Raw genomic sequence first — 10,201 nt, 5'->3', positions numbered from 1 at the left:
AGTGCGTTATGAAGAATTTGGAGCATTTTGTTCAGATATAGCAATTTCTTCCAAATCTGTACAGTTCCTCCAACTAAACAAACTCAAACGATTGCAGTGTCCCTTCAAAGTACTTATACTGATGACAGTGTGGTGATGGTGAGCTAAAAGACACAGTATTTCATCGTACGTAAACCCCAGTTGAAAGTTTATCTGAACAAAATGCTCCAAATTCTCCATAATGCACAACACACTGGTCACTCATTCACGCACAGCAGTTTATATTCTCATAATATTACGACTTTATTCTCGTAATATTATGAGTTTATTCTCATAAAATTACGACTTTTTCAGGCTTCGACCTTATTCTCGTAAAATGACGTCTTTAATGTCAAAATGCTACGACTTTATTCCCGTAGCAGCCGCATAATTTATTTTATTTATCTGACCCTTATACTCCGTCGTACTCCAACAACTTCTTGTCCAGTTGACAGATTTAAATTTTTCTCTTATAGTCAAAGAGAACAACATGGACTTTTTCGTTAGACCAGGGGTGTCAAACTCATTTTCAGGGCCACATCATCAAAATGGTCGCTCTCAAAGGGTCAAATGTAACTATAAGATAAATGTAACCAAATGTAATGTAAACTAAATGCAAATACTTTTTCTATATTTATTACTTGTTCAAGTTACAAATATTGCATATGGATTTGCATAGATATGAAAAAATGTCTGTGTAACTGTGCATCTCCTGATAAATTGATATTTTAAGTCATACCTTTTAATTTCCTTTGTTGCGGGCCACATAACATGACCTGGCGGGCCACATTTTGCCCACGGGCCTTGACTTTAAACTATTTGAAACTGTTGCAGGTGTTGATGCTCGCCCTGCGCTCCCTTTTACAGTTCAGTTTATTGTTTAATAAAGATGACACTTCAACACTGAGTTTTCATGTCGTGTTTGTTTCCACAGCTTTATATTTTAATCATTTAACTCTTTAAAGCTACTGTTTGTAATCAGACTGCCTGACCTGGTCCTGTTCTATTCTCACGTAACACCAATAGATGCTGTCTACATTGCTGCAAGGAAAGTTTATTTGTACAGCACAAATGTTACGCAAAGTAATGAAGGTGCAAGGTTTAGGTTTTAATCTGGTGCCATGTTGGTTTGGCTCCACTAGTGAGGACAGTCTGCATAGTCGACTTATTTTTACACTGACGATAGCTGTTGGACACTTTGTTAAACACAGAGTTCTTTAAGACAGTTGTTTTTTACAGATAGATTTTTATCACATTATGATTCCCTAGGATAAGGTGGACTACAGCGAAAATGATAAACGAGTGACCAAGACAAGAGCAGTGTTGATTACTGTCAGTAGAATAAGCAGACTAAGTGAGTAATAGTTAAAAGTAAGCAAAGTAATACATTGTAAGTGTGCAAATAGAGTATGTCTATAGACTATCCCTTGCACAGTAGAATACCTGGGATACTTTTTGCTTATAACTGGGACAAATCACTGGTGCTGGATAAACCCTATTTATGTGAAACACTGGTATGTTCTGTTTGGACACAATAACAGCTGACTGTCTCATTTATAAAAGATAAAGACGAACAGAAAAGTACAAACAAACAATGCAATGACATGTCTTAATGATCAGTCTGTTTGTTTGATAAAAATATGTGCCGTTTCTCAGCAAACGTCCTTCTTCTCACTATCAGGTTTTAGACCAGGCCACACGACAATCACAGCCGTCACTGCAGTGGTCGATGATATTATTCATGCCTTGGACGAAAAACAACACTGTGTGGCGCTCTTTGTTTACTTGTCCAAGGCCTTTAATTCTGTAGACTCAAATATTCTCCTAAATAAACTTGTGTCTCTTGGTTTTGATGAGTTTTCTCTAAATTGGTTCACCTCTCATAGATCACACTCAGTAACAGCAGATGGATACATATCTCCATGATAAAGACAAAGTTTGGGCTAAGTTTTGGGCTAAACGAACCTACTTTCTTACAATACCTTTACTCCGTTAACATAGATGTTGGGCACGTCTTTAATTTACAAAACAGACCGATGGTTTTATAAATGTTTAGTGTCAGTCATGAAGATTGATATCAAGAAAGAATGTGGCTCTAGCTTTTCAAAACTGCTGGATTTCTTTATTTTGAAGCACATTTAATAGTCAATCTGCTGTAAGCCAGGGCATTTAAAGATTTTAAGAGAAGAGTCTCTGGTTCACATCAATTTCCGTAGATCATTCAAAGCCCAGGGCCATTTCTCAATGCTCAGTTGCAGATTGTACTTGTGTCCCGTACTCATGTACTCTGAGTACAGACTCTACTCGTTCTACCACTTAAGTGTCACATACAAAAAGGGTACATTAACAACAACACAAACAGTACATTAATAATAACACAAACCAACAACAAAAAGGTGACAACATTAAACTAAAAACAAAATTTCAGATCATTCCCCAGAGGAGTCCAGGGCTTTGTGTCCTGGCTGTGTCCACGGCTGTAGCAAATCAGTTGCCGTTGTGGCCTGGGTCTTGATTTCTTCTCCAATGTGACAGCATGAGTCAGCTGAATAAACTCACTCAGCTTGAAGGTCTCTGATGGTTTGGCCTCTGGAACAATCCTGTATTAGGTCTGTCAAAGGAGCTGTCGGGTTGCTCAGCAGTTCCTCCTTGAGCCTTGTGCAGTGATTCTGTAGTGATGGAAGGTGAACCAGGAGTGTCCGTATACACAGGTCAGACAGAAACAGGGCTTGTAGAAAAGGAACTCAAGTCAGTTCAGACTGTATGGCAGGTGGCATGTGGGCATAGATGTGATGAACCAGTCCTTCAATGTCATTGGCAAGTTCCCTGAGTTGTTCACGGACGGTTACACAACTCTGAGTGAAGCACACTGGAGATGGAGCAGGACCTGAACCTTCTCTTCAAAGCCCTGACTAAAGTTCTGTATTCACATCTGTCTTCAGGACTCAGCAGGGGCAGATTAGACAAAGTGTCCCCTGTGAGACACACGGCTAAATGGGGGGCTCTCGTCCATGGATCATCTTGCAGCCTGGGCCAACAGTTAAACTGGGCCTAAAACTTTGCCCAATCAGACTTGCCATCATACCTTGGGGTTTGTGCACTCCTGTTCACTTGATCCCCCTGTGTAATTTGGGTTCACAGGAGATCAAGTGGATCAGGGGAGTTTGGAAGTCACTGTTGTCACCTCATCATAACAACTTTAGTGGTTCTGACAAGGAACAGAGCAGAGATGAGATAATTTGTCCAGTGCAGACCCAAGTGCATTTATTTCAAACACTAAAGAAAATTTATCAAAAAACAAAAAAGTATAAATAAATATATAGCGCACTAGATAAACTCAGCCATACAGTAACAGTCTGTAGATACAGCTCACTCTCTGATCAGACTGAGGTTGGCTCCTTTTATAGAGCCACTCCCTTAATTGGTGACTCCCACACTGCAGCACAGGTCAGTTCCAGCAAATCCAATAATATTGTTAAAAGTTATTTTTGGCAAAACAGTGTTAATCTTTATTCAATCAAATGTGTTATTAAAATAGAGCTCTATATTACTTTATCAGTGTTAACTGTGGAAAACAAACTAGATACAAGAAGCTAAAATATTTGGACACCCCTCCTCCTCAGCACACAGTTGTCTGGCCCGGAACCTTCTTAAGATGCTCCGGCTGCCTGGGGAGTCATTAGACTGGAACATTTAAGGTGGAAGACAACACAGGTGAACAGAAATTCAAACAATTCAATTACAATTAATTAGCTGATGCACTTACTCATGTTTTATGTTACAGGCCAAGTTTAACTGCATAACTGTTTCAATTAATTAACGGACATCCCAAACGTCTTTGCATGTTATAATTTTTACCTGTTTGCTTTAAGTTTAGGCCTGTGTAATGGACTAACTACATGAGTCACACAGACGGAAACATCTTCAACTTGTAGCTCAGTAGAGTTGAGTTTAGCTTAACTGAACCTTTACCAAGGAGGTTTGGCTCGTCTCATGACACCAATGTAGCATTCAGGTGTGAGGAAACACACTGAATTTCTTGTGGTTTATTTTCTGACCACAAGGGTGACTGTAGGACATAACCCACACCACCACAAGAGCAAAACATTCTTGACTCACTAGAGCCAGTCTCCCAAAAAACGATAAATGGACCATTTTCATCAACTTCACCAACACAAACGGTTACAAAAACAAAAGGTGTCAACTCTGAAGTGAAGATAAAATATCAGATCATTACAATATTAGATGGTGAAAACGTTGCAGGGCATTTTTTTCCTCAAACATCTATGTCAGGAATCTACAGAATCAATACTAAATTTGATTTGTATGAGTTTTTGTCCCACTTTCCTACAGTGTCAAATCAGCTTGAGGTTTTCCTGGAGGATAAATAGAAGCTGTACATGAGTTTAATCTGTGTCTGTGTCTCCAGCAGTGAACAACATGGTGCGCTCTGTCCTCTGCCTCCTGACTGTGGCCCTGGCCTTTGTGCCTCTGCTCTCTGCTGTGAAAGGTCAGTCACTTTGAATATGCTTTTAAATAGAGAACATTGAACACATGTCATTTATACTCAGTTCAGCTTGCATAGCATCATATGGTGTCATATTTTTCCCCCACAATGTCAAGTGTTTTAGTTTGTAAAAAATGGACAGATTTACTTGATCACTAAACTGGAACATGGTCCTGTTTGTCTGGAATGTTTCACAGCATGGCATCGCATTAATTCAATTACAGGTGTTTTATTGCAAATTGGTTCAGCTGTAATTAAAGGAGATGACTCGGGGCCGACTGCTTGGATTGTGAAATGGGATCATTGAACAAACACCTGATCATGTTCGGGTTTCAACTGATAAAATCTTTAGAAAAATAATGAGGCTGGTCACAGAATATAGGAATAAAATCTATGATACAGTATTTTTTGAATCACATTCAAAAAAAAAAATTAACATTGTAAAATAAATGCATTTAGATGCGTAACTTTTACACAAATCTGACTATGAAGTAGACAATTTTTTTTTTTTGTTGCTAATTGTTTTACCAGTGAAACCTGGATTCTGTGGGAGGACATTCATTAACAAACTGTGCACGAGTTGTCAGAACGAGTGCTCCTCAGACAGTGACTGTGAGGGAAACCTGAAGTGCTGCTCCAACGGCTGTGGACATGTTTGTAAAGAGCTAATAGGTAACATGTCCCTCAGGAATACATGTGGTGGATGTTAAGTTTTGCTCATTGTTTCTCAGTAATGATCAAATCCTACATTATCCTTGCCCCACCTCTTTGTATGAATTATTTATACTTGGTACTAAGAATAGTTTTATATATTTCAGTGCTTTCTTGACCTGAGCTCTTGCATGAGATGCTTTATTTGTTATTTGGGCTGACTGGGACTTGATGAGTTTAAATGCAAAGAATTATCTTTTTACATTATGTAGTTTCTGAGAAGTGGCGCAAAACAAATGTCGTCATATGTGGACATTTTAATCATTTTTATAAAACATTTGAATAATTTGCGAAAACTATTAAGACCCTGAACATGGCAACATTTGTCTTGAGTAAATGTGTCCTAAGAGGACCTGGCATCCACGGTATTAAAAAATATTTGGCACTTTTTTGTTTTTTATTTTTAATCAACTTCTTGACTGTCCAGGTGGTTTTGGGGTCTGTATCCCTCCATGCGCCTCTGATGAAGACTGTAAGAACAACTATAAATGCTGCCCCACCAAATGTGGGAGAAACTGTCAGCCACCACTCATAAGTAATGCACTCTTCAGTTATTGTTTACTTCATCTGTTTTATTTTATATATATATATATATACACACACGTGCATGCCCAGTGTGAGGCTCTGACAGGCAGAGGGAGGCATAGTCTGGCTGTTGCCACAGAAAAGGCTCACCTCTGGTCTAGAGCCTGACTTTGGGCACAGGAGCTGGTCAGCTGACCTCAGGGCTCTGGAGTAACTCCCTCAAACAGGACCAATAGAAACATCTTTAATTGCAGACACAACACTATTTCACATTAAAAGCACCTGATAATGAATATAGATGTGAAATAAAATGTATGGTTCTTTTTGATGATGAAAAACATGCATTCTTATTGTGAGCAGATTTGCCTCTCCACAGATTTGACCTGTAAGTGTTTATCTTCACAGAACCCAACCCCCCATTGCACCACAGTCTACAACAGTCAGAGTGAAAACCTCAAATTCTGCTACAGCGGCTGTGGACTCCAGTGTCTGACCCTGAACATGGCAAAAGAAAATACAATAATCATAATCATTTTGGTGTTTATGAATCTTGAATCACTTTATATACTTGTCATGCGATTTAACCCTGACTCTGATATTAAAATTGTGCAGATACAGTAAATGTTCATCAAAGAGACATGAAACTGTTGCAGTGACATGTTGATTCATGTCATGTGCTCACATTTTCTGCTCATTTAATAAAAATTACACCTTAACACTGAGTTGTGGTGTCAAGTTAAACATTTTAATAAACTTCTTGGACTGTCTGACCTGGTTCTGTTGTCTGTAGATATTAATGACATTATACATTTAGAACACCACTTCAGACTCTGATTCTGCGTCTTGAGAAAGCTGAGCAAAGGGTCAGGATGTTTTTGGAGCTGTGCAGTTTGTGTTCAGAGGACCAAGTGGATCAGGGAGTTTGTTTAGAAAAGTTTAATACATTTTTTTTTCAATGGAAATGGAGCTACATTATTCATTTGGAGTAGGTCTTTTCGATGTAAATACAGAGCTGAGCAATTTGTATTTACTTGATGGATATTACATCAGTGAAAACCTTTAATGCAGGGGTGTCAAAGATGCAGCCCGGGGGCCACGTCTGGACTGCCTGGAGATTTGATATGGCCCTCGACTGATTTTACACAATTAAATAAAAATATATATTTTTTGCGATGTGGTGCTAACTTAGCAGCGCCGCTGTTGCAGCTAAAGTTCTATAGTCACGTATAGAGGACTCAGGACTCAGCAGGGACAGACTAGACAAAGTGTCCCCTGTGAGACACACAGCTAATTGGGGGCTCTCGTCCATGGATCATCTTGCAGCCTGGGCCAACAGTTAAACTGGGCCTAAAACATTGCCCAATCAGACTTGTCTTCATACCCTGATGTTTTGATGGCACAGGGGAGCATTTCAGTGTGTGGAGTGAAGTCAGTGCCCTCCTCTAGTTTAATCTTCAGTCGCTGTGATCACCAGGATAGCAACCTCAGTGGTTTTAACGAGGAACAGAGCAGAGCTGAGATGATTTGTCCAGTGCAGACCCAAGTGCATTTATTTATAGAATATTTATAAAAAATATTCTATAAAAAAAAAAAATAAAAATTTTAAAGCAGCATTGCAGTAACAGCCTGTACACACAGCTCCCTCTGATCAGTGGTGATGTTCCCTCTGACACGGGGCTTTGAACCACACCTCAAAACTCTGCAGGTTTTTTTTCTGAAGCACTGCTCCAGAGCTTCAAGTCACGTGACTGATGACGTTTTAACCAATTCACCGCTTCATTCAGACTGAATCAGCTGACTGGTTTGGCTTTGAAAATCTGGCAGGTCTCAGTTGTGTTTAAAATGGCTGAAACAACACGATGCGTTGCCCATCTGGTCAGTACAATTTGGGTTGGTTTGATTAGCGTTTATAGTTTGTAGGAATGCCACTGCTGATGCCAATGTGGAGGTGCAGTGTTATTTGTCAGCCCCTCCACACAAACGTTCAGAGGACCCTCTGCTGTACTGGATGACACACAAAGCCCAGTTCCCAAACCTGTACCACCCCCCACCTGTACATAAAACATACAGAATATACATACATGAACTCACAATTGTCAAAATCATTAGGCCAATAATCTATTTTTATTTGCATATTCACCTATTCTTTAATGGTTCATTTATTTCACGCTGACCAGAGGACAACATTTCATTCTTCATGTTTTTAACATTGGTGGATGACAGTTAAGTGAACCATCTACATATTGGTAGAAGGAAAAGCAACACATGAACTGAAGTGTGCTTGAGTTTTATGTAGAAATATATATTTTATTGATCCCCAAGAGGGGGAAATTATTGTCTTCATTGACAAACATACAAAGACAAAGAGAAACAAAGAGGCATACAATACAGAGTAAAAGTTATCAAAAGTGCTCAAATACAGTGAAACTCAAAGTGCACACTTGCAGGGCCATCACCTTTTACATGGCTGCAGTAAAACCAATGCACCAGCAGATGACGCCCACGTTCAAATCAGTGAAGCTTCAAGTAATAAACCAAATTCCAACACAATAGTCCCAAAGGGTTCATAGTCCCAAAGCCTCATTTGGACATCACTCAACACACCCTCTCTGATCAGACTGAGGTTGGCTCCTTTTATAGAGCCACTCCTTAATTGGTGACTCCCACACTGCAGCACAGGTCAGTTCCAGCAAATCCAATAATAATGTTAAACGTTATTTTTTTAGTAAAACAGTGTAAATCTTTATTCAATCAAATGTGTTATTAAAATAGAGCTCTATATTACTTTATCAGTGTTAACTGTGGAAAACAAACTAGATACAAGAAGCTAAAATATTTGGACACCCCTCCTCCTCAGCACACAGTTGTCTGGCCCGGAACCTTCTTAAGATGCTCCGGCTGCCTGGGGAGTCATTAGACTGGAACATTTAAGGTGGAAGACAACACAGGTGAGTAGAAATTCAAATAGTTCAATTACAATTAATTAGCTGATGCACTTACTCATGTTTTATGTCACAGACCAACTTTAACTGCAGAACTGTTTCAATTAATGAATGAATATCCCAAACTTGTTGACGTATTATATTTTTTACCTGTTTGCTTTAAGTTTAGGCCTGTGTGATGGACGAGCTACATTAGTCACAGATGGAAACGTCAACTGTAGCTCAGCAGAGTCGAGTTTAGCTTAACTGAACCTTTACCAAGGAGGTTTGGCTCGTCTCATCTGACACCAATGTAACATTCTGGTGTGAGGAAACACAGTGAATTTCTTCTGGTTTATTTTCTGACCACAAGGGCCACAGGACAAAATGACAGTCAGTTCACTAGAGCCAGTCCCCTAAAAACCTGTATAATAAAATATTGATCAATAACAGTTTCAAGAACAAAAAAAGGTGTTGACTCTGAACTAAACACAAACTATCAGATCATTATAATATTAGATGGTGAAAGAGTTGCAGTGCATTTTTTTTCATACACTTATGTTAGGAATCTACATAATTAATGTCTGTGTCTGCAGCAGTGAACAACATGGTGCGCTCTGTCCTCTGCCTCCTGACTGTGGCCCTGGCCTTTGTGCCTCTGCTCTCTGCTGTGAAAGGTCAGTCACTTTGAATATGCTTTTAAATGGAGAACATTGAACACATGTTGTAAATACTTAATTCTATATATACCACAATGTCCAGAGGTTTTAATGTTTCAGTGACATTTGTGAAAAAAGACATGGATTTACTTGATCACTAATGCACTAAACTGGAACATGGTCCTGTTTGTCTGGAATGTCTCACAGCATTGAATTTGTATATATTGCATTAATTCATTTACTGGTTTGATTGTAAATTAACAGCACACCTGTTGGGAGCCAGTCATAAGGAGAACACTCCTGTTTGTCATATCCTTTAATTACATGTGGACCACAGGGCTAACTGATTGTTCAGTGACACTATTTCACAATCAAGCACCTGATGATCTGATTTCAACTGAAATGATCTTCTGAAAAATGACGTTGGTCACAAAATATAGGTGTGGGAGGAAATCTGACATTTTTTGAGCTAGTAATGATGTTGCCACTGAATCTTTAACACATGTGACTATGAAGTAGCTGCTTTTTTTTTTTTTTTGGCTAATTCATTAAATTTGTTTCCAGTGGATTCAGAGAAACCTGGAGTCTGTCCCAAGCCCAGGACAGACATTCACGTAGAGGTCGGTTGTCTGGATCAGTGCTCCACAGACAATGAATGTGAGGGAAACCTGAAGTGCTGCTTCGACGGCTGTGGACGTGTTTGTGAAAAGCCAAGAGGTAACATGTCCCTCAGGAATACATGTGGTGGATGTTTTTTATGCATTGCTCATGGTTTCTCAGTAATGGTGACGAAATCCTACATTGTCCTTGTCCCACCTTTTGTATAAATTAATACTTGTTACTGTTTCTAATATTTTTAT

The 10,201-nt window shown here is 39.1% G+C and overlaps 1 protein-coding gene across 1 annotated transcript in view; it reads left to right on the top strand.

Moving 5' to 3' along the window:
• Positions 1 to 4,373: 4,373 nt before the first annotated feature.
• Positions 4,374 to 10,201, top strand: part of LOC129456405 (WAP four-disulfide core domain protein 3-like) — a 43,526-nt gene continuing 37,698 nt past the window's right edge. Inside the window, exon 1 of the mRNA XM_055223179.1 lies at positions 4,374 to 4,382. The gene's annotated coding sequence lies outside the window, so the exon portion shown is untranslated. The remainder of the gene's footprint in view (positions 4,383 to 10,201) is intronic.

The sequence above is a fragment of the Periophthalmus magnuspinnatus genome, chromosome 7, assembly GCF_009829125.3.
Source record: "Periophthalmus magnuspinnatus isolate fPerMag1 chromosome 7, fPerMag1.2.pri, whole genome shotgun sequence".
Lineage (NCBI taxonomy): Eukaryota > Metazoa > Chordata > Actinopteri > Gobiiformes > Gobiidae > Periophthalmus > Periophthalmus magnuspinnatus.
This window is presented reverse-complemented; position numbering and strand designations above follow the sequence as displayed.